Source organism: Calidris pugnax, unplaced genomic scaffold (assembly GCF_001431845.1).
Source record: "Calidris pugnax isolate Ruff unplaced genomic scaffold, ASM143184v1 scaffold188, whole genome shotgun sequence".
NCBI classification, from domain to species: domain Eukaryota; kingdom Metazoa; phylum Chordata; class Aves; order Charadriiformes; family Scolopacidae; genus Calidris; species Calidris pugnax.
In genome coordinates this window covers 7,164,661-7,191,254 of record NW_015091257.1, presented here as the reverse complement: position 1 = coordinate 7,191,254, position 26,594 = coordinate 7,164,661, and the positions used below count along the sequence as shown (strand labels likewise).

General features: G+C 34.4%; 1 protein-coding gene across 3 annotated transcripts in view; it reads left to right on the top strand.

Annotated features, from left to right (window-relative positions):
• The window catches only part of NLGN4X (neuroligin 4, X-linked), a 203,645-nt gene that overhangs the window by 64,936 nt on the left and 112,115 nt on the right, over positions 1-26,594 (top strand). The window lies entirely within an intron of this gene.

Here is a 26,594-nt window from a genome sequence, read left to right as displayed (position 1 = left end):
TTATATTTAATATTCTCCTAAAAGCCAGTTCTTTCAGCCACTTAGAATGTAGTTACCAATGCATAACGTGACGGATTTCTCCCAGATATGCAAATCCCTTCACTTTCGCTGAGGATTTGATTTGCATAACCAAGGCATTGTTATTTCTCAGTAACCATACTCTAAATATGCAAATTTTGTACTTTGATTATTATAATCCTTCTGCCTTGATTGGTTTCTTTACTTAGAATTTCCAAGCTGTTTGCCAGCAATAAGCATACCACCTTCTTTTCCTTTTCTCATCAGCTGAAGCAAAAACTTGAAAGCTAAAAATAAAGGGGTAAGGTTTGGGAATACTGGGAGCTCTGAAAACATAAATACTACCAAGCTGCTTAAATGAAATGTGCTCTGAAAGAAAAGCTGTGTGTATGGGGGCACTGTGTGCGCATGTGTGTGTGTGTGTGTGCGTGCGTGACTGTAGATGAAGGAGCGGATGTTTCCATTCAGATCTTTCCCTCTTCCAGTCCCATTGCACTACATCTCACTCCTTGGATAATAACATAGATAATTCTTTCTCAAATTTGTGTTCTGGATTTTATCCTGTAGCTTTTAATTACTCACTAGGGTAAGCTTGCCCTAAGAAAGCATTTCAGGTTAAGATTTTATTTGTTCTCACTGAAGGAGTATCAGCTCTGCTAAGTCAGTCTTATTTTAATGCCCAATATTGATAAATTCATATATTCCTCCAACCTAGTAGTATGAAGTTTCATCCATTAATTAAGGAAGACAGGAAATTAGACACAGAAAAATATATACAAATGTCTAGGAGAAGAATATCTGATATCAAATGGATAATAATAAAATGCCATGTGCTGAATGACTAACAACCTATAAAATTCATCATCTTGCATGTAATAGCTAATGGCAGTTATTGTCCAATTAAAAATAGGAAGGCTGGTAAATTCAGTTTTATCTGTTGTAGACCTTTTACCCACTTAATTCCACAAAAATTGTATCTCTTCTTCCTCATTTTAGATTACTTTTTTACACCAAATAGCATGTAAATGGAATCCGTTTTCTTTTATAGATCCTATGTATCGTCTTCAGAATACAAACCCGTGCATAAAAGAGTGTAGCTGAATAATGAGAGACAAGGTTTGGTGTCAGTGATGAACTGAAGCCAAGATTGTTCCCTTATAATACGACAAGCATTTTTAACAGCTTCCAATGGGGAATAAGAAACTTGAAAATGAATAAGTGGAGTACATGATGTTTGAATTGTATGCTGTATACCTTATCACTAGTTAAATGTAACTTAGTGTGGCTTTTTTTGGTGAGGAAAATATGCAACTTTTTGCTCAGGAAGATGATTAAGGAAAACTGACCTACAAATCACATCTACTAAGTTAGTGTGTCTCCAAATCATACTAAACATAAATAGCCTTGAAATGTTGCACAAACAATCTGATTAAAAACATTATGTTTCATTACATGAGTCTTAGTTGGCAAAAATAAGCTACATTGTTATGGTGAAGCAAGATCTCTAAGTGAGTGAGTTAAATTCACATTTTCAGTTCTTTCTCAAGTACAGACTTATTTAAAAGAGCCTTGATACTATTTGTGTCTGGAAAAAAAGGTGCATGGAATAATCCAAACCTAATTAATATTCTCACTATGAAACATTATATAAATAATTTTCTGCTTTTTTTTTTTTAAACTTTCGTGAGAAGAATTGATGAACAACTCTTAAGGAATTAACAGTGGTCACATGTAGTGCTTGCTTCTAACCAATTTTAGTGAATAACTCATGAAAATGCAATTCAGATTTGATGGGGTTTTTGTTTTATTTTGTTGGGTTTCTTTTTTTTTTTTGGTACATATATAGCATCTACTATATATGTTTCTTATCACTTAACATGGTTTTGTTCATGTACTTTGAATAAAGAATTGAATCATAAATGCACACATGCATTTATCTGATTTCAGAATTACTTCACTGGAATTCTGACAGTATAAGCTAATGGAAATAAAAGTAGAATACAGTCCCTTTAACTGGGTACATAAAATTAGTTATTTTAAAAAAATTGCTTGAAGTGTTGCTGCTTTAGTCTGAAGAAATACAATGAAATTAAATAACATAAAATTATATAGTTCCTTAGTTGGAGCATCTATGTAAAGAAATTAAATGGCCCGTTAAACAGTTTCTATCTATATTAATCATAAATTGACTTGTAAGATTCTGGATTTCAAATGTCAAATAGCAGCAGAATTCTGTTAGAATTTTCCATGTTATAGTATTTTTGCAATACAAAAAGTATCTCTGTTTAGGAGCTTTTTTTTTTTTCATTTTAGGTGAAATTCTTACTTATGATAGAAAACAAAACACATACCTAATAGAATATTTCTGCAATTCTGTCCATGTGGATTTTTATTCTTTTGCTGTTGATCACTGGACAAATGGTTTGTACTGATACTTTACTTAGAGTAACACTTATGTTTCAGAGAATCTAGGGTACCTGGAGAACTTCAATGTTTGTTTTCCTTTGTCTTTGGAAGGTAAAGAATTGCAACCACTATAATCCACTGAGATTTTTGGGGTATAAATAGTTTTTTTGCAGTATAAATAATACTGCACTTATTTTAAAGATACACAGTACAAGCAATAAAGACAAAATTTAGTAAACAGCTTTTATTTTATATGTCAAATCTATAGTCATTAGAAATCAGAACTTAAACAAATAAAATATTTATAGTAAAATTATAATTTTATCCAAATTGCTTTCTAAATATTTGTCTTGATCTTCAGAATCATTTGTGTGGGTATATGTTATCTTGTCTGCCTTTCCAGTTACTAGAAACTGTAATTTTCCAGAGAATACTTGAATGTCAGTTTTGAGGAGGTCATCTAGGGAGATGATATTGAGGACAGTCTGTTTATTATAACTTCAGTCTGAATATGGGTTTATCTACAGTGGAAATGCTAGATTGAAGAGGACACAGACTGTTAATCGGCTGTGCTTAATCCTGGGCCTTTATCATTTGAATCTCTGGATGCTGAAGGAGATTGCTACCTCCTATCATAACTGGGAAAAAAAAACCCAAACAAAACTGAAACCAAATACCAACAGAAAATACTATTATTTTGAATTTCTTTCATGATAAACTTCAAATTGTATTAATAGCAAGGCAAGATAAAACAAACAAAAAGAAAAACATGAACAAATAATTTTTTTTTGTTTAAAACCTGCTCTGTCCAGATCAAAACAGAAAGTAAAATAAAAAAGATGACTTTTTGTAGTCCTTGCATGATCAATAGTAAGCATATATATGTGACTTATTTTGATATATGGATAGAACGTACATTTTACATGAGTGGGTAGCTACTCAACAACTATACATCAGGGATTAATGAAGGTTTTAGCATCCTCAGAGGTTTACTCACTGAAGATGCTCTGTGAACTCTTTGTGTCTTTTACATCACATTAAATACAGTTGATGTGACAACAAAAGGTGGTAGGCTGTGATACTTATTAAGGCTGAATGGAAAGGTCATCGTTTCTTTCATTAGATTAGGGAAACTGAGAACATTGTCCAGGATTAGTGGTATATTTAACTGTGGTCTACGAGGAAGAGCAAAGAGATCAATAGCATTCCTTCTCTGGGCAGTGATGAGGACGAAATGCACCTGGGTCTTTAGACTGTGAGTCTATTTGACTAAGATAAAGAAATTAAAAACCTAAACAAAGCGATAAAGAAGATATGCCTTAGGTGGTTTCTATGGCTTGCATATTGCACCCACTTTTTCATGTCAAATTTTTCATGTCAAATGTCTGCTTAGTATATGACTCAGCATTTTCAGCCTTCACCTTGCCGTTGCTGTTGAATTGCAGTGTCTGTTGGAAAGTCTTTTTGTCAAAATTATACTGGCAAAACTTAATCAATAAAAAAATTAATTTTTCCCTTTTTTGGGGAGGGAGAAAAAGACAGTAGAAAGATGAATCCTACCTTTACAATTATTTGAGGGGATGGAATAAAAAAAAATAAGCTATTCAATGGCTCCTTTATTTATATGATAAATAAGGGTCCATATATAAAAACAGTAACATAGTGTACAAGGTAGGTACAATATTGTACGAGATCATTTTGTTAAAATTTTAGTAGGTAATAATAATAACTTTTATTTTCCAAATAAACCTGAATTTCTGTACAGCCAATTCTTCTAAACTGTATGTGTTTCAAGTTTCAACAGATGTGTATCTTATATTTGTCAGATAATCTCAAAATTGAAATTGTTCTATCATTTCTTCACTGCTTGTGTAAATTTAAGTAGCTACTTAAGAAATCAGATATATAGCTTCAAAAAATTAAGAATCCAATACCTTTGTTTACATGTTCATAATTTTGACTCTTCCTTAAAATCTGTATTATGTGATTCTTAAAGCCAGTTATAATTTATGTAATTGATACAGGAACATAGTTTTACTTCTGTTTTCTGAAGTATTTTTAAAAACAAATTAATTAAATTTAGTTATATTTCAAAAAATATTTTAAATCTTTAAAAAATATTTAGGAGAGGGTTTTTTTAAATAGATAATTTTTTAACAGCTTCATATTACAAATAATGTTATTCTGAGCCCAAAAAGAATATAAAAAGAGTTTGTTCTCAGTTTCAAGACTGTCACAGTTTTTATCAATGACTAGTTCATTTTTAACCTACACCCTTTCAGTCAATTCTTTGCCTTCTTTGGAAAAATACAAATTCATTATTTACATTCTCTTGTTATTTAAAAGTGTTTCAGTTTATATTACAGAAAAATCTTACACAATGAGATGTACCCTTTTGTAAAAAGCTTGTGTTGCTTTCCAAAGTGAAAGGTATTAACAGTACATAAGAATTACAATATGAAATTATAACATTGGAATTAATGCATATAATCCCAGTTGAACATAAACATAAATATTTTAGCGTCGGAGAGAAAATCACTCTCCATTGTGAAAGATAAACTCCCCATTGTGTCAGAGCGCCTCAAGCCAATTTGTTCACTGTTAGGGTCCAATATATCCCCTCCTCCTAATCTAGAAATATTGCAGCATCTGTGAGAAAGAGGAAGGCATATGTCTGACTATCCTCTGCCTACCAGGATAAAGCTGTGGGTAATCCAGGCCCTTATTTCACATTCTTGCTTTTAACAGTCACAAATACCTTCGGACACCAAAGAACAGGACTCTAATCTAGATGAAATAAAGTTCTTAAATCCTTAGAGCTAAATTCAGATTTAGTTGCTGATTTCAAAATGCTGTCCTTCCCTCCAGGAGTTGCCCATTCCACAGGCACTTTACAGGATTGCACCCAAGTGGCCTTTTGAGGAATTTCTATGCAGTGAAGCCTAGCAAAAAGCCTCAGCGTTCAGTATGACATTACCTAATCTGAACAGGATTTTTGGCACAGTTTCCTAGAGTCTCATCATTGCCTCATATTGAAAAACCTGCTAGAACGGAGGGGAATGTTCTTTAAAACAGGATGGATTAATGTTTCTTCTGCAAAGACAAATTAATTTTATCATCCTTTTCGTCAAAGAACAATGCCTGTGGAGTCACAGAGATTGTGCCATTTGGCTCAGTGACGCAGCAGAAACAGTTTTTAGTCATGTGGGTCATTAAACAGATCAGATGGGCAATTTTACTTCATTCTACGCATTGACTCCCACTTGTTTTTTCAAGGTGTTTTTTGGTGGGGGTTTTTTTGGTGTGTTTTGGTTCTCATATTTTGGTGCTTTTTTGTTGTTGTTGTTTGGTTTAGGTTTTGTTTTTTGGGGTTGGTTTAGGTTTTTTTTGGTAGTTTTTCTCTGCACTTCTGCAAAACATGTCTTTGTGTGGTGCAGCTTCGCACTGTATGTCTTCTTGCTTTCTGACAAAACACAAATCAACACAACACATAGTAATACTGAGGCAGTGCCTATGTCGTTGGGCTGTGCAATGGGTCCTCAACAGACTTCTGACTAGTGAACAGTGTGGAATCTGCTCAGATCTCAGCAGCAGCATTGCTATACCACTTGTATCAGCTTTGATTTCCTACTAAGGCCTTGTGATCTCATTGGTCTTCCTTCAGGTCAGAAAGTTTTGAAAGGTATTAGTATATTTTCTTTCAAATTTGGTTCAGTTTTCCTTACTTGGCACAGTAATCACAGCTTCAGACAAAACCGCTACTTGCTGTGTAGCTCAACTAACTCACAAGGCTCATAAATCAGTCCATGTCAGTGGAAATTCTTAAAGGAATTGTCCCCATATCATAGGTAGTGTGTGAACCAGGCAAATGTGTAATTTTGTTCTAGAAATGTTTAGGTATTTACAAAATAAATTAACACAAATTTGAAATAAAGCAAATGTTCATCATTTGCTTCTCAGAATTTCTGACAAAATTGTTCAAAGCTGAGGCGAAGAGAGAAATTTTTCTGGACATAATAGTTTTTTGCACAGTACTTAAGGCTGTCATCCTTTTTAAAGTGAAATTATATCTCCAGCATTCAAGTCTTTACGTCAGTGCTTCTTGCTTATGATTCCAGATAAAATTCTCAAAATGGCATATAATCAATTACATATGCTCACATTTTGTGATAGCATTAGTTGAATGTATTAGTTGTGATCCAAATGGAAAAAAGCAGAAAAAAAGAAAAAGAAAAAAATTGTTAAAGATAGCATATTTCGTTTGTGTTTGTGATATTATCATCATCTGAAGGAATATGAATGAACTTAAATTCTTAGGATTTAGGGCTTTTTTAATCTGGATGTTGCTCCTGGTACCCAAAGAGACAAAAAAAAAGGAAATAATTACTATAAAACTGTGAAAATGAGCTAATGCTTACAGCTATCTGGTGCTGATGTGTTAAAAATCCATTACAGAAGTGTTATAATAAAAGGAAAATTTGTCTTTTACAGTTCTTGCTGTAGGCAAACTTACAGTGAAGAATAAATTTACTTGCAAGGCTAAGCTAAATTCCTACTCTCTATATAGAGAATTTTAGTCACAAATAGAATTTCTGGTGCCTAACTCCAAAATGCTTATTATTGCTGGGTTGGTGTTAAATGGATTTTTAATTGACAGGGTGTGACATATTTAATCTAATGGAGAGAAATTACTTTGTGCTGACTCAAATGACTATCCGATTAATCACTGGTAGTGTTTACAAGCCATCATCGCTGGAAATCATGGATACATTGTCTGATTTAGTAAATATGCAGTAGGGCAAATGAAAACCCACTCCAAATATATACATTTCATCCTCTTACAAATAAATTAGAATCAAATTATCTTTTATGTGGTATTTTTAGTGTGGCTAGGAAATTTCAAATAATAATTCTGCATTTGTAATAGTGCCCCAGTGGTTGTGCTTTCGCTTGTTATTCATGCTTTATTCAGCCAGCAGAGGGAGCACAAGTTACCAGCAAACTAATTTTTCTATCTCTGGACCTCGAGAGCACCACTAATGATGCTGGTGAATACAGCAGTAAAACATGCAAACAGGTGCTGGTTTATGCCCTTTCACCAGATAGGAAGGGATCCTACCCACTTTTTGAAAGCTGAAAATTAATAATGTTACAACTGTTGGTTCTATTTTTGTGGGCTGAGAAATTTATATATGGAATAAAACCTATCCAAGCAAAATATGCACTCACACTGAGAAACTTGTGTTAAATTAATACAGTTTTAGATGAGAAGCATACTGAGAATGCCTCAATTTATAACTGAGTAACAAATAATAATACTTGGTTTGAAATTCTTGCAAGGCATTTGATGGCAGAGTTGATTCCAAAGTAGAAAATCTGATCTGTTCAGTTATGGTGAATTAGTATAAACATTCCTGCATAAAAGAGAATAACTTTGTTCTTTTAATTTATAACCTCAATTTAGACAGAGGCAGATTTTTTTTTTTTCTATTATGCTATCAACTATCCACTTTCTGTATTATATTTATACAGCTGAATCATGCAAAATGCCAAATGCATTTTACATCCTCTTATTTCACTGAGACAAAAATGTTAAGCATGCTGAAGTTTCATCCTGACTGACAGTATGGAGTTCTTGTTATCAACATATTGGAACTAACAGTATAATTAAACTATATTAAGTCAACCAATGTGCAAAATGATTCAAATTTTGGAGGGCTTCCCCTTCAAAATATCTTGCTTCCAGATATAATGTATCTGATTCAAAAGGACTAGTAAGGATATGATTTTGTTGATTTGACTTGCTCTTATCATCAGGATTTACACTACCTAAACAATAGACCTTGCGCTGCCTTCAGGGAATAGGTGCAATAGGCTGAGTTGCAATTGATGACTAGGGTGTGTCCTTGGGATTTGGATCAAATCAGATGATTACTGTGGTGATGTGTGAAACCATCCATATGGAATAATTGCTATGCTTTGTCACTAACAATTGCCTCCAAATGTATTTTAGTCAAAGAAAAAGAAATAAACACTCTACAGAAGAAAACAGGTTAGTATGACAATCCCTCAGTGGGATTTTTTAATGAAAACAGATTGAAGAAAGAACTGTATTCTAATAAATGCAGTAAGATGAACTTAAACAATGGAAAAAGTTTCTAAATATGCTGCATGGTTTATTTTTAATTTTCATTATCAAAAGATTATCTATAAAATCTTCAGTCTTATTCCTAGTACTAAACCACAGTACATGGATTAAATAGGTAAACTTTTATTCTTAACTGTAGCCATTTTCACAATAAACTACTCAGGGATGTTCAAGCCATATTTCTTTTGTCTTTATCTAGTATTACTATTCTTTGCTGCTATTTGTTACTGACTTTTGTCATTGTCTCTTTGCTCATGTTATAAGTGAATACCTGTGCTCACTTTAAAAGTGAATACCATGAAAGTGTTGCAGCCTCAGTTTCCATCTCCACAAAAGATGTTATCCAGATATTCTTAACTATCTTTTTTTTTCTTTTTTTTTAACCAAAGTTGCATGCAAGAAGCAGCAAAAAGTGAGGAAACATGAACTATGGCTCTCAAATCTCTGGCTGGCTCTCAAATAATTTTTGGAAGGGAGACAGCAATTAAATATGTGGACCAGAAAATCAGCTATGCAGTGTGTGTGAATGAATCAGGAGAAGAGAGAGTCCTGATTCTCTCTGATGTCCTAGTCCTTATGTACGGGACTCCTTCAGTGGGCCACTCAGCTATGGCTGGCAAGCTGCATTGGGCCTGTAGGGTAGTACGTGAGGACCCTCATGTACCCTACAGTGGTACATTAGGATTTTCTTAAGTTGTTGTTTTTATTTTTTTTTTTTAGCTGAATAGCTCTTGCTTGCATTTTGGTTATCAACATGAAATTCGTATCACACACCCCATTGTATAAGTATGCCCAGCAAGTAATTTGGATATTACAAGACTCGAGAGGGGGGATAATGTTCAGTTATTGAAAGTGTCAGTGTGCCTATAAAAATGACTATCTAGGAAGCCAGTGAAAATATCTCCATTGTGTAACACCTACCTTGCTTTAGTTCAAGCAGTTTTTCTCAGCTTTTAGCACCTTTGAAATTTCAGCTGTTAGCACCTGTAATACTTAAGATAATTTTCAGTTATTCTTAAGTCATTGAAGTAGTTAGTAAGTAATGATAAGTTTAGAAGATACCAGCATAGATCAGGATTTTAAAATATTATGAAATTAATAGTTTATGGCATTTATGAGTGCTGCTTCTGGATGTGTTATTTGTTAATACTGTACGAAACTTCTAAATGCATGCTATTTTACCATGCTTGTTCCGCATATCATGGAATCACGGAATTGTCAGATTTGGAAGGGACTCCCCAGCTAAAGCAGGATTGCCTAGAGCACATTACTCAGGACTGCATCCAGGTGGGTCTTGAAAATCTCCAGAGAAGGGGAGCCTTTCCAGTGCTCCATCACCCTCACCATAAAGAAGTTTTTCCTCATATTTGAATGAAACTTCCTGTGTTCCAACTTGTGCCTGTTGCCCCTCGTCCTGTCATTGGGAAACACTGAAAAGAGGCTGGCTCCATCCTCCTTCAACCCAACCTTTAGATACTTATAAGCATTAATAAGGTTTCCCCTCAGCCTTCTCTTCTCCAGGCTAAAGAGCCCCAGCTTTCTCAGCCTTTCCTCATAAGGGAGATGCTCCAAATATCTAATACAGTAAACCAGCATGGCTTACTGTTGGGATTATTAACTGACCTTTCAAAATCCAAATAAACAGCTTTTGGATTTGCTTGTCTTTATTATTTTTTTTTTCCTGTGATCTTTTTCCTGCTTTGCCTCAACAGAAATGATAAGACAGTCACCATTAGTTCCTAAAAGCTGATGATAAAACAGTTATTTCTGCTTTGTAAGTGGAGCTAGTATAAAGTGTGTTTATTTTCATGAAGTACTTAGTGAATGTGTTATTTTACCACAATTAACCTTTTTTCTTTTCCTTGCTGTTTTGTGACTTTTTTATTTCTTTTGTAAACGCTAGTTGAAACCACAAACACCTAATACTTTACCTTCCAGTTTCTCCATTTCTTGTACAGATTTATTACAGATTTCTTGTTTAATACAGAGATGTGAAGTAAAAATGACTGGGTTTTTGTTCCTTTTTTTTTTTTTTTTTTTTTTTTTTTTTTTTTTTTTTTTTTTTTTTTAGTCTACTAAAAGAGTTGTATTTCTTCGGTACATTGGTACTGAAGTGGTCTCAGGGCATTTCTAACCGAAAGAGATGTGAGGTACATTATCTGCTGCTATTGTGCTGTTGTTGTCCATTTAGAAAATGAGGATCATATTGATTTTCTCTGATTAGGGTTAGAAACAACTGCAAGAAGGAAATGCCTTTGGGTGATAAAAGGCTCAGGTTACTTCCTATACACTTACAACATAAAAGACTACATTCTGACTTTTATTTGTGTGCATAGTTTTTTCTAGACTCTGTCTTATTCCCCTCTGTGACCCACGTACTGGTAACACATTGCATATCATTGCATTGTATTGTAACCTCTAAGCAAAACTCTGGAGGGTCCAAGGGCAATAGATTGTGGAGCCATTGTACCATGACAATTTTAAAGAATTTAGTAGAGAGGTTTAAAACTAGGGCATCCAAAAGATGATCTTACCCATTTACTTATAGAAGAGTGAAACGTTGCTATACATTTAATTCTTTACTCTCAATCTCCAGAAAGTAGACATGGCAGATATAATTTTTCCAAGAGATAGAAGACATATAGGAAATAAGACTTATGCCTGAAGAGGATCCTCTGAAGGGATCAGGTAAATCACTGATGAATGAAAAAAAGCTGTTGTTAATATATCATGCATAGTTAATAGGTTTCTCTCATAAAGCTTACCAAAAGCATGAGGTCAGAAATGGATTTTGGAAGCAAGTCTGCTGTTTGCAGATGCAGCATAATAGCTTGGAATGTTTCTGTGAACCCTTTCATTTGCTTCATTATCTCTCAACTAATAAAGAAATTACTCCTGAGTAAAATATAAAGTGTTTGCTCTAGCGGACCTGCTAGAGTCAGCTCACTATGACCTAGTTGGCATAACCCTTGTAGATCTTTGTGAAATGAATGCTTCACATGACCTATAAACACCCTCCTGAGACTGGACCTAATGTGATACGTACTTGTACGCTGGGTCCAGCACTTTGGAACCACCAGATACATTCTTTATGCATGGACCTTGTTTAATGCCATTTTCAGTCAGCTACGATTCTAGACCAAAGACCTTAGCTAATGCTGACTATTTTCACTTTCTTCTGCCTGTTAAACAACCATTACACGGAGCAACCAAGTACTTTTATTTTCAGAGATTAATTCTTCAAAGACACTGTATTTCTTTTTGCATGCAGCACACTTACTTTGTGTAGAAATAGAAAATAGTGTTTTTTACATAACCCACAATGTGGTTATTACCAGAAAATATCACACCTTTCCCTGGCTCCCATTTTCTTTGCACAGCATTTAATTGTGTGTACCCTGGCTTGCTTTCTCTAATCGGTTATCTAACCATGATTTGATTTCAAAGACTAAATGATTCCATAATGGACTTGTTCCCTCTCTACTGGCAGGCTCATTGCTCTGTCTTACCCACAACTAAGAATGACTGAAAAGAGTTCAGACACAGTTGGGCTATTGCAGTATAATAGCTACGTGAGTTGACTATATTCACATTCTTAGTCTATTATCAAGGCCCTGACTTTTAAAGCTTAAAGTATAATTCATTAAAGCATTAATGAATGATACTTAAGCTAATGCATTTTGTCATATGTTTATTGTGAGTTTAAGGTATACATAGCATGAACAGCCACAGTTTATGTAATGTACAGTAGTGGTAATGATTCACATCCTGAGAATTTAAACATTTAAACACCTCTAGTAATCAGGATTACATATGAATATGTAATTGTCAGTTTTATCCTAGTCATATCTGAAGGTCATGTGTTCAGCTGAAACAGAATAAAGCAGCAAGGGCTAACACCCTGTATGTTCATCAGCATAAAACAAGGGTGATTTCTCCCATCCCCACGCGACACATTCATCAAGTGAATTAACAAAATTTTGTGTTTTCTTATCTATAATAATAATTAGGTCATTTGGAAATCACAGATAGATTGTACCTGTGATTTGCTGTGTTCTTTATGGAAATTTTGAAACCAGCATTCATTAGCACTTTTTTTAAAAGCACAGAGATTGACATACTTCTGCGGCCTTGAAGCCTCTCATATATAGCCTATAATTGTTGAAGAAAGAGTTTTAAGAGTTTTGTTTTCCAAAAATATGTTGGCTTGCCTATAGCCCCTTTTTTGTACATACATTCTTGTGGACTTTTAATGAACAATGAAAAAGTACTGAACTATTTACCTGATAATTTCTTTGAAAATTACTTTCATATTTGATTGATATTTCCTGCAAAATTACCTGTATAGTCTGGTAATTTGCATTACACTTCAGTACTCCAGTTATGCACCATATGATAGCATAACTCTCAGGTAGGAGAGCTAAGGACAAACTCTACATTTTTGCTGAAAATTTAAACTTCATCGGTAAAGTCACTGGCCACAGAAATGAGTAAAGAAAACTAAAGTGTTCCTTTATTCTCTGAAACGGGCTGTAAGGATTGTAGCTTGGAAGAAATTAGATAAGGAAGCTGGTAGACCTCTCATTTCTCCCACCAAAGGAAAACTTCTATTGAGCACAGCCTTTATGATTTTACAGGGGAGTTGTACACTCTTTTAGATAAAATATAAGCACTGTACTTGTTTTCTGAAGTTCAGGAGATGATAGGCTGGATCTTGCCCAGTCCAGTGTCAGAACACCAGTTAAAGGAATATCTGATCACTGGTCAGTGTGACCAAGTCACCAAGTGTGACGAAGAAATAGCACAACTTGGGTTTAATGCTGGAGAAAGTCAAGTACCTTTGGGGAGCAATACAAAGCTCCAGCAAATTGGGGAACTGTGAACAGTTAGCAAATGACCATGACAATACATTTCCCAAGTTTAGACCTCACTGAACAGGACTGGCTTGCTAGGCAAGGTTGCTGGAGGAGGAAGCAGCAGCAAACACCAAAAAACTCAGTAATTTTTACAGTCACTGTGAAGGCCTGGCCTATATTCCTACCAGACCAAAGAGTACACAGCATCATTCATCCTCTCTGGTCAGACTGGGTGATGGCAAAGTAAAGCTGGTAAAGATAACCTACATTTTCACAGAAATAACAGTACAGATATCAAAGAATAAATGGTTAAAAACAGTTACGATGAGATACAGACATCTCATTATGACCTTTCCCACTTTTTTTTCCCCCCGAAATAGCACAACATCTTCATTAGTTCTTAGCTATGCTCCCTTTAGTATATCTATCTTCTGCTTCCTTTGCAAATAAGGTACATTTCTAGATCAACTTTTTATTTTCTCCTTTTGGACATTAGTTCACAGGTCTGAATATGCATATTTGGTTGTTCTTTTTTTATTTTTAGTGTAGGCCAAAAGAAGTCCTTTGTTCAGTCATAAATGTATTTGTGTTTTCTAGAAAAGTTCTAATCTTTACTGTGATTGTGTTGAGATGTCTTCTCAAGGTTTTACCTGTACAGAAACTAGTTTTGGAGCCAGCTGTATGATAGGTCAACATTGACTTGCAAAGAATTTGTGTCGTACTTTAAAAATTTAATTATACTGCCGTAAGTGGAAATGAGGTCCAGGCATTTTTTTGTATTAGGTTAAAAGTAGTTGTTTCCAGAGCAGTTAAAATAGGCTTTTGCATAAGCAAGCTCTTAGTATCTAATATATCCCAGGTCTGTATATATATATATATATATATATTTACACACACACATATATACACACAGATATAAATAAAATCTATTATTTTTGCTAAATTTCTTCTTATCTAATCCATTCTTTAGTAATCTGAGATTAAATGTTTTAGTTGAAGGTGCAACGTGATCCCTTTTAAGAGCTGTTGAGATTTCCACCTCACCGAAGACAATAATTACTTTGATTCATGAAATCTGAGTAGTTCAAGGAAATCTATTTCTATTTGCATTTGAATGTATTAATTTTTCAATTATTAATGAACATGTATTCTTGGGGTGATTAGAAAATTCTCATGTTCTGCAGTCTTAAGTATCTTGCATATTCTGTCTCTTGAATTTTTCATTCTTGTTCCTCTCCAGTTGTGATATTCCCTAGGATGTACTCCTAGCTGTTTCTTTTGTTTGATTGTTTTCCTTCATCGATACATCATATGAACTTCATGATAGAAAGATCAGTAGTTCCTGGAGTTTTAAAAAAGCTTTTTGTTAAATCTTTGCTATCTTTGGAACTTCTTTTTCCTGAATTCATTAGTTTCTTTTCCAGTATTACTAATTGGAACATTTGAAAATAATGTTGCTGTACTTTGTTGCACGTAGCGGCTGCCTGCCTATCTCTTGCACATTAGTACCCACCTATTCATAGACTCATATAGAATAGTAGAATGGTTTGAGTTGGAAGGGACCTTAAAGATCACCTAGTTCCAATCCACCTGCCTTGGGCAGAGACACCTTCCACAAGACCAGGCTACTCAAAGCCCCACCCAGACTGGCCTTGAACACTTTCAGGGATGGGGCATTCATAACTTTCTGGACAACCTGTTCCAGTGTCTCCCCACCCTCGCTGTGAAGAATTTCTTTCTAGTATCTAATCTAAATCTGTTATCTTTCAGTTTAAAACCATTACCCCTTGTCATATCACTACACTCCCTGATAAAGAATCCCTTCATCCTTTTCTTTAATGTTTCTAACTATCCAAATGGAAGTTCCTGTTTAAAGAAAACCAACCAAACAATCAAACAACTTATCAAGATTTTTGCAACATCACCTGTATTTGCCTACTTACCTATTGCATAATTACAGCACTGCATTCATTGAAGGTTTCAGAATCAGCCTGTATGCTTGAGAAACACAAACTAGTGCCCTTACAAAACGGATAACTTTCTTAGTTAATATTAATTAGTTCAGTAGCTCTTTTTAAATTTCATTTACCTCCATTTCTTCAAGACCAGGCATGTAAGTAATTGGAAAAAAGTACTTGAAAATTAAATGCAAGTGTCGTTTTACTGTTTCAAATATCTTTACTACAAGAAAGAAACTCCCTTCTTTGATCTGACTCACTCCAGTCATACTTATTTATTTACCTATCCTGTAGGTAAATAGAATATTTCTGTCTTTATCCATACTCATTTATCTATCTATCCTGTTGATAAATAGAATGTTTCTGTCTTTAGAGCTGTCAGCGTAGCACATTCATTAGCAATAAATAGGTTTAAACCTTTTAAATTAGCAGACTAACAGCCTCAAAGCCTGCAGAGCAGCATTCAAGTTGTATGGCAATTTAGCTGGCTTTTAGGAAGGCACTTCTATAATTAAATTTATTCTGTCATTTTTCAATGGACTTTTCAATTTGCTATATTTGGATATAAATATTTTTTTTTTCTTTTTACTCCTTCCCTCCCCCAATTATTTTCTGCTTAAAGAACCACAGATCTTTTTTCTTGACATTGGTAGGTCTAAATTTAGCTTCACAATAAGCAGAATGAATTCCAGTTAGTAAGTCCTTGTTTTAAGCATACACATTGCCAATAATTAGTATATTAGTAGCCATGTGATTTGTAAGGTTTATGTTCCCATTTGATGTACTTGGAACCTATTGCATTTTTTTAAACATTATTATTCTTTTTCCTTTTTCTAGTCATCATTATTTTAGCGTTTAATTGTTGTGAAATACAGTAACAATTGTTTCAGTTGGTATTTTCGATCTCAATATTTTTTAGGACACTGATAGGACACTCGCATTTTTAAAAATTATATAGACTGAAGAATGCAGAAAAGGGCTACTTAAGAACCAAAGACAGTGCCTCACAGCAAAATATATAAAGGACTCAATCTGTTTATTTTGCCAAAAAGAAGATTGTAAGTGACTTGATTACAGTGTTTAGGTACCTTCATGGGGAAAAAAATAGCAAGTAGTAAGAGGCTCTTTAATATAACAGAAAAGACTTGAAGTGAAACTACTTTAAATACTTCATCCCAATATTGTTTTGTTTTGTTTTATTTTATTTTATTTTAATTTATTTTATTTTATTTATTTTAATCAGTAAGGGCAATTCAATCTTGTAACAAAAGCCTTATGAAAGTGAAATATTGTTACTAATATCAGGAATGTGTGCATCTATGGTATGCATTATTGCAATGCAAGTCATTGGGCTCACAGGGTTTCATAATTGTAGGGACTTTATGAATATATTGAATTAGATTATTTTTTTTTTTAAACTTTAAAAGCATATTTGTAGAGTATTTGTTTTCAAAGATTCGGAAAAACCTTGTTAGATGGCTAGATGGTTACCTTCCCATCACCAGTCTGGATAGACGATACATTCCTACCAGATAGTTTTCAGTCAAGCTGTGGGAAGCACGTGTGGAATTACACAGGTGGCATTCAGCAGGCTTAAAGGGTAGAGTCAGAGGAGAAATCTATTTGCGACTGCAGATTATAGTTGTTGATGTGTCTGCTCATCTATATTTCTTGGAAATACATTCAGTGTATTTCTTCTACTGGCAGGGTCAAAGCAGCATGTGTAAAATTAATTGAAATTAATAATATCAGGGTAGAATAAAAAGCGATGCTGCACAGAGTGAAGTTTTATTCTATGTAAAGCTATATTGTTTCAAATAAATCCTAAGTCTAACAAAGCTTTATAAATGGATGATTTCATGGTGCTATTATTGGTGTATATGCAGGTTCCAGAGGTATTATGCCAATGGTGTGGGTTTGCCTAACAAACCTGTTTTTTAGAAGTTAAATAGTGGTTGGCTGAAACAGGGAAAAAAGGTTTTGATTTGTATTTCATTTACAGCTTTGCCAGCAAGGGACAAAGTCCCTTTGTTGCATTGCAGACATATGTTGTAGCCTTTAGGCTAATACAAGGTTTAAAAGCAAATATTCTCAGACTTTTAACACTTTATTTCTGGGGTGGATTCAGGTAACAGGAGAACAGAGGAGCAATGAATTCTCTTTTATTCATTATCAACATTTAAGGCATTTATCTAGACTATGGCAGATAATCCATCTGTTTTCTCTGCTAAGGGAACATGAACCCACATGTTCTTCAGGAGGGGACCATACAGTGAGGTATTCCAGAGTGTCTTTTCTTAGTCATTTACATTTCTACGGCATCAGACTGTTGAATGTTTGTTGATTAAGTAGCATCATAAAATGGGTTGTTCAGGTGCTGTTGAGGGAGACATCTAGTTTCTAAATTCTGCTTCTGTAATATTTACCTACTGTTAGTTCGAGGTGTGGTAAATAAAACTACCTCAATAAGAAAGTCTGAAGTTTTGAAGAAATGAAGTAAATACTTCAATATAAACCATATCAATTACAAAAGCAGCCAAAAAAAAATTTCTTTTTCTTGTAAACCTCTTTTGACACTATCAAATTCTGCCTCAAGTTTTCAATTTTTATCTGTCTTGCCACTTTTAAAATTGAATATTTTCCTCGACACCTTTGTTGGAATGCAAGTAAACTTCACTGCACTCAGTTCTCACTGGATTTCTTATTAAATATTATTTGCTTTTTTTTTTTTTTTTTAATACGTAGACTTCCTTTCTTCTCTGTCAATTTTTCTTGTACAAGTTTTGTGCTTTAGTCCAACCCAATACAAAAATTTAATGCATTTTTGCCCTTCTGTTGTGTGGATAGTATTGTTCCTTTGTTACCAACAGCTTTTATGTGGGCCACCGATGCTAAACTGTGTGAGCAAAACACTACTACCGTTGTGTATAATAAGAAAAACATAAAAGGAAAATAAAATCACAAAAAGGGTTTTCATAAGTTAGAACTAGCTTTTAATTTGGTTCTGTGGAATCATCATATCTTAATTTGTATATATTAACCAATGAAATTTGTAAGAACAGAGAACTATGTCTTTTCCCTGCCCCTGTCCTGCTGTCTCTAGTATTTAGCTTTGCGAGAGCTCTTACATAGTAATAATAAATAATAATCACTTGGATTAAAAAAAAAAATAATAAAAAAATACTTGTTTCTTAGGCATTTGTACCTTTGGTCTCCTAGTCAACAAAGTTCCCAGATCTTTCCATGTTCTGTGTGGCATTTCAAGGCAGCAAGAGGTGGGATCATTTTGGGTGGTCCTGACTACACACCAGCTGGGCTGGACTGGTTAATATTGTCATGCTGGTTGAGCTGCCGATTGTTGAAGTAGGAAAAGTAGAGTTCCTGAGTCAATCCTTGCTTTCCTCAGAGACAACATTAGTTTGGATGTCTGCTATTAAGACTGCAGATGTTTTTTGCAAAACTTTTAACAACACAATGCATTGAAGTTGAAGCTGAAATTAATTAAAAGTGTAATTATTTGTAAGAAAAGAGAAGCATAATTCCAGGAGGCTCGCTGGCCTATGAAACCAAGTGAAAAATGTAATTGCAAAATAAATCTTAGAGTCTTTCTCAGAAAATTTCTAGACCAGCTATTCACATGGAGGTCACAAAAATGAAAACCATCCATTCTGGTTGTCAGAGGATGTTTTCTGGTTATCATGGGATGTTTCCAACCAATTTGTGTAATTGATAAACTTGATTAAAAAAAAAAAAAGTTGTTATTTGTAAAAAAAAAATTGTGAAAAAATAACAGGAAATTGTCAATATGCACGGAATACATGGTAGTGTTTGTTAGCACTAATAACTAACAAAGAGCAGCAAAACTCCCAGTGACCAAATTTATTGTTTGCCTGTGAAGAAGGGTGGTATATAAATAACAACATTAGACATAGAACAGAGTGAAAAGGACTCCTGCTTTCTCTTCTAGAACCTTCATTAAAACAGCAGAGTAACAGCATTTTCTATGCATTTTGAATAGAAAAGAGATTTAATAGCGTAATTAGAAAAAGAAAATAGTTCATTACTTCCTGTATGAGAAATCTACTGTGATCTAAGGATAAATCCTTGTTAAACTTTGGACTAAAAGTTTGTTTACCATTACCTGTTTTGAAACAAAGATATGAAATAACTAGTATTTTCTTGTTATTAAGTTTTCTTGACCAAAGAGAGCACACTGAAAATGCTAATAGTCAGATGTCTGATGTCAGATGTTTTGGAAAATTCATTTTAGCAATGTTGCATTTTCAGAGATAGTTCTTTTGTTAGCAAGTACCCAGTATTAAAAAAAAAAGCATCCAAACCATTGTGGGAATATCAGGTTTGTTGAAAGATTGGCAGGATGGTAACTTTGTGCAAATGTTCAACTCAGATGTTTTAAGTGTTTCTGCAGAAATGAATGCTAGCCAAAGTTGTATGAAGCAGGACACTATGGATTTATAAGGTATGCTGAAGGTCTGTCCTTCATGCCTTTGTGGCACCCTTCTCTTTCTTTAATTTTATCTCTCTAACTGGATGTAGAATTTGGCTTTTTATTTACCCAAGGTCTTATAGCAGAAAGTGTGAGATTTCCTCAGACTTCTCAATATTAGAAATTAAGAAATGTGAGACCCTGCATGAAGCCTGCAGGTGAAGTCCGAAATACAGTCAGCTGTGGTGGAAAGGTTCATGACAGTGAATGTGGTCATTGCAAGTGTGGATGTGTAGTTCAGGATAGGAGTCAGTGGATGTGTACCCCAGGCATGAGTCTTTCACCACAGACCACCTTGCAGATTCGTTTCCTAAGTATGGCTCTCTCTCAGTGGTGTGTGAGGTTATAATTAGAGCAGGGGATTGTGAGGCCAGAATGATTGGCGCTGAGAATTATCAAAAGGGTATTGAATTTGAGACTTCATTGATCTGAAACTGACTGAAAAGAATACAGATAAATGATTGGTATGTTACTTTGAGGAACAGGAATAGAATAGTACAGATGAGGTGAATTCAAATCATTAGCATATATTTTGGTGGTGCATTTGCAGTCATGCTGAACTATTTTATCTGAATTCGCACAACTATATACACATTTATTTTTTTTAATTATTTCTTCTTTTACCTTTGAAGACAATTCAAGTAAAAGGCTGCCCAAAATACAGTTTATCAATTTTTATTTGGAAATATAAATTGTAGTGTAAGTTTAGGCTTTGAACTATATTTGTCTATGACTGAAGTTGTGTAATAATCAGCTTATTTTTACAAGGGAAAGAGAGGAACTATCTGCTTTATTTTGTTTTTTTCTTATTCACAATAATTAGAAAGATTACCCTGTGTGCAGGTATACATTTAAACTAATACTACATTTACCTCAGTTGTACCTGACAAAGAAAGCTATTATTGTACCACTGGATTGTTTCATTAAATTGTAGCAAAAAATGTACATTTGTAATGTTGTAATAAAACAGATTTTATCTCCTGCAATGTTTTTTTCCCCTATGTAAACATTGCTGTTTAATATTACAAAATTCCTGGTAAATATTCAAAGCAGATGCCATCAAAAAGAATCTGTTTCTTAATTAGAGAATTTAAACGTCTTCATTTTGTTTAAAGAGGCTACTTTAATAATCATGTGAAATTATACATAGAGGTATATATATACGTATATATAGAAACAGCCCCCAGAAATAAAGGGTGCTTTCAAGAACGAATATAATAAAGATGAGGTTCAGCTACTAGAGGCAAAACTTGAGACAAAGTTGTCACTAAAAAACACAATACTGTATTTAACATTCCTATGTTTACCCTAAGCTTACGTCAAATAAACCAGTGCTGTGCGGGGAACAGAATGAGTTGCTCTACATAAACTAAATGTTCTTGCCACTTATCAGAGCTAATTAGCTTGAGTAAGACTAAATGTTCTTGCCACTTATCAGAGCTAAGTAAGCATGTGATACTGCTTTTCTGCTTCTGGTCACCAATAAGCCAGTTAGTGTTAGCTCAGGGATCTCTGTACACTACTGTTTCACACATTGCAGACAATATCTTAGGGACTTATTAAAGCCATTTTGTTTTTCCTGTGTTTAAAACTTCTGTGTGTTGTCTGGATTATATATTTATTAATGCAACCTTTATTTTACATGTTATGTTATTCTTCTGAAAGATAATCTGTATTTTAGTATACCATTTCAAAGTTTTTTTCAGTTTTCTATCTAGTCAATGCTTTACCAGTTGGTGATGTAATCTGTAAGATTGAGGTTTTTTTTCTTTAAATAATAGGCTGGACATTAAAAACTATGTTTACAAGAGAATTGTAGATACATGTTTTAGAACTAAACTAGTTACTTCTCAGTTCATAAATCCTGCCTATCACTGGTGGCATATATTGCTTTCTGGAGGGACTTCCTCTCTCTAGTGCCCATTGAGGTTCAGTTTTTTTCTTTTTATAGGGACCTAAATTAGGTTTTGAAATTCAAAATTTTTACAGCCTCTAAGTATATGTAGATAACTAGGTCTTAGTTCTCTGCCCCTTAGTTCTCTGTTCTTTTTCTATTATTGCACAAGTATTTACTTCTGTGAGTAATTATATTGATTTCAGCCTATTCCTAGTAATTGAACATGTATATGGAAAGAGAGCAGAAAACTCAGTTTGAGTTTAATTAGGGATTAAACCATCATCACGGAGTCACTCATGTGTGTAGGAAAAAATTACAAAACAGTAAAGGATGTGAAATTCGGAGCCTGGACTTGGAACTACTCCCAGTTGTCACACTTGCTACATCAGCTATAAATTGGAGAAACCAAACACGACTTCCTTGACTGGGGATTCACATGCATCACAGGAGCTACAAGATCTAATGATACACAGTTTACTTTTTTCAGAAAATTTCATCAGAAGCTGTATAGCTGTTAAGGATGCTTTGAAAGAATAATGAAAGTGTCATTCTGTATGCTCTGTTTGCAATTTTAATTTATCTATTTCTTTACTGATATTCTTCATTTCTTCTAATGAAATTAATATTTTGCAGGTTTCCAGTTCTTTTGAATGAGTAGTTCATGTGCTTGTGCATGGGTTTCTGAATTTTGTTGCTCTCTGCCTCTTTCTCATGCCTTTGGGCATGAAAATATTCCACTACAACCATTTATTCTGAAGTTTGCTTAAATGGTTACCCAGTGTTTCTGATAGGTTATTGGTTTCTTGTTAAATTCCTGTCCCATCCGCCACTCCTCTCCCCCTGGGCAATAGAACTACTTTATATAACATTGGATATAGCCAGCTTATTCTATCATGTGTGCCATATATGGACTTTGATTAGTTGTCCTGGATTTTCAAAAATAAACATGACAGCAGTTTTTGGCTGCCATCACACTGTTTCCAGAATGAATTCCCAAGGGAACAGGACTGAAGCTAGTGTCTTGCAGTGTGATCTGAGGCAACTAAGTGACAAAGGAAGGTAGTCAAGAAGAACAAGCATTTCTTTCTTTGTACACCACATCATGGATGTCTCATCAGAGGTTTCATCTGAACATGGTTAATTTTTTTTTTATTGACTGAACTGCTAATTAGGGTCCTGTTACTAGGACTTGCTGACTGCTTTCTACACGTTCTCTTCCAGTCATGTATGGTAACTTTGTAAAGGGATTTTAATGCTAGAACTCTTAAAGGTAACTTGTATGGGCAATATGGCATATTGTCAGGTATTTTTGAGACCATGCTCTATTGTTAAAAGAGGTTCTTCAAAATTCAGTCCTAGAAAAATTTCTGTTTATCTGTAGGTATCCCATTTATTTGAATGGACTACCAGAAGTAAGTAGTGCAGTTTCTGCTTGTAGAAATGTAATATTATTATTTCTCTTTTAAATTGCAGGTGGACTTGAAATTATAGTTCTTTGTTAAAGGCATGCTTTGCTTTGTATCATTTCTAGGTTTCCATTTGCAGTATGTAAAGGCAATGGAACAAGCAGTGCCTGGACATACTTATGGTTTGCCATTCTGACAATGTTTTTAGAATAAATATAACAGTCACCCTAACAGGTCTTGTGGAAAACCTCATATTATGCTTGATTGTACTGCGGGAAAAGCAATGACCAAAAATTAAATAACCTATTTGCCTCTCTGCTGTTGACCATCTTAGAAGTTTTAGGTCACAAGCACACACTCGTGCACATAAAATAGAATCCATTTCAGAAAATGCTAAATTTAATGAGGGCTGAGGAGGCGGGATTTTAATGTGCTTTGTCCTTTTCTAGTTCATTTTTCCTAAGCTGCTGAAGACCTACTTTTTCCCCAATATTTCTTATTACAGTAAGTGGATATGATGAAATAATGTAATAATGACACTTTACGTGGAAAAAGACATGCTATTCCATAATGTTAATGAATGCAATCTGTGCCTATCCAAAAGCCAGTAGGTGTTTTTGCTGCTTGTATGAAGATGCATTTCTACAAGTAAAAACCAGTAAGACTGTCATGTTTAAAATAGAGATTAGGACTTCAGTATTACAGTAGTATGACAATGTAATGATTTAGGGTAAATAATTTAAAGTGTTCTATTAAGAGTACCTGGGTAAATAATTTAAAGTGTTCTATTAAGAGGTGAAAAAGAGGTGAAAAGAGTATATCTACAGCACTGAAGACAGTAAATCGTGTTATGCAAAAGAATTTGTTGTGGGGTCAAAAATCGATGAGACTGGAATTTTTAAAGACATTATTAGGTTCTATATAACCCTGCTGTATCTCAGCTTTTTATGTACTTCATTTTAAATTTCAATTACATTTGACATTGTGGTTAGTTTGCAAGTATTTGAATGTGACTATAAAGAAATATCTGTGAAGCATTACATCAGTAAAAAAAATACACTTACCTACTCAGAATTTATTTTCTTATGCCAGAGTGCATTTTTGCCACTACTGCATTATAGAGTCTAGTCTCAGACTGTATATTTCAACTGTTTTTTCCGTTGCAAATGTAAAATAAGATGCAACAAACTTCATTAAACCAAGACATCATTTTGCCAATGACTTCTCTTGTGGGTGACTCCTGAACTTCTGAAGTTTTCATTCTGCTAGACTCTTCTTATTTCTCATTAGCAGAAGCCTGATTATTACAGCTTGGCTTGTCCCATCATCAGTCCTTGCTGCTGGGGTGCAGGAAGGACATAGTACTTTTCTGCTTAGATGGTAGAAGATTCCAGAATAAATTGCCCTACTAATTATAAGGAAATGTAGATGTTTTAGCTTAAGCCTTAGACTGAGCTCATCCATAAACCTAATTTTTTTCCTGTAAAGGTTTTACATAATCTACAAAGGAGGACTTTTCAGCTTACTTAATGTTCACGGGATTCTGACCTGATTCAGATTTTAACATTCTTGCTTTAGAAAAGAATCTTTAGAGAAGCGTCTTTGGTGGAATCAATGATATGAATAATTATTTATGGCTACATTGTGCCTTTAGGCAAAGCCTTGAATGAAAGCTAATGGATAATTAGCATTGTCTCAGAGGAGCCCTAGAAGGTATAGTGCCTTAGGGAACACCTTCAACCTCAGTTACCTTTTTCTTCCCTTCTTGCTTCAGGGATTCAGTTATTTTAACACAGCAGAGTTAAAAATTCATTGCTGTTCAAACACAGTACCTAAAGATTGTATTCTTCATGTAAAACTACCCGTATTAATAAAAATACTCCTTCTGCACCAGTGTATTTACATAACTTTTCTTTTTTTCCTGCTTTAGAATGGGGGTGCATTTGACTTGATTTTGTATAGCGTTTCTTGTCATTAAAAGAGAAGGATAGGAAGAATATGAACAGAGATCAGATGAAATATTTCTTTGCAACTTGGCGTCACATATTCTTAAGAATGAGTGGTATTTTCTTAAGGCTTCTCATTCATTAGCATCTACTCTATTATCAATTGTAGCTCCTCTTCCTGATGACATAGTACAACTCTGCTTTCCAACTCCATTCTTAGAGATTGAGTTGGTGTTTATCTTTCTCCAGCAAACTCTTAATCCTTCTTTCTCTGCTAGTGACTTCTCACCTGCTTAAATAATTCAGAGAAGCAGATACAAGTCACTGCTTGTCACCCTCCAAGATAGAAATTGCTGCTTCTGCTAGTGAAGCTACTCAGATGATTGTCTCCTAACCCATTTCAGTCAGAGTGTTATAGCTTAATCAGTTTAAAAGAGTTGTTCTTTGTTAACTTGACACATTTTTGTCTGGGATGAGCTCTGGAGAAATCACATGTGCAGTTGAATTAGCTTCTAGCAAAAAGACAGTAATAAGCAGATGACAGAGGGTGCAGAAAGTGTGGGATTTAGTCAAGAAATAGTAAATGCTTTCATGTCTATAAATGCCAATGGAAAAGGATGCAGATTTACATCTAAATTGAAGACCAACCTTAAAAAATATTCCATTTACAACCAATTCTTCAAGAGAAAGTGATATTACCTGGTTTTGTGTGTGTTTGTGCAAGCTATGAGCAAAGTGTGCAAGGTGGAGAGCAGAGTACAAAATCAGCAAGACTGAACAGCCTCTGTGTACATCTTTTGCAAAGATGGGCAGAACAGGAGAAACATTAACTGAATGTAAACAGAAACATCAATGAAAATGCAGTATGTTCAGTAAATTAGACATAATTTATTCTCAAATCTGAGCAGCAGAAAAGGCAAGAGCATACTGGCATATGATGTCAGACTCTCCTTGCTGGTTTTTTGCATCCTATGATAATGGCCATTTCTCCATCTAAGCTTAATTATTAAAGAGTATGGGATTAATAAAAAAGGTGATGATTTTGTGAATATGCCATTAATCTCCTGTGTTTAAACAGAGTGCTTCTTAAAGGGTAGCATCAAAAAAGAAAGTGGGGAATAACAAATTCACTGTGGTCTAAGACATTGAAAATTACTAGTGTGCATTCAAATATCTATCAAATTTTCAAACAGAAGATATCTGAAAAACTTGCCCATAGCTAAATCCAAATGCTTCTGCTCAAGCACTAGGGACTGGCATCAAGGCTAGACTAAGAAAGGAAAAGGGGTGAGACAAAGATTAGGCTTGCTTGGTTCTAGTTTTATCAATTAGGCAAATGATTACAGGAGGTGTGCAATATTTGGCTCTGATCACAGTTGCTACTTCTGCCCCAGCTATCTGAATCCCCTGCTGGGCACCAGCTCCCCCATCAATCACAGTTTAGCTGGTACA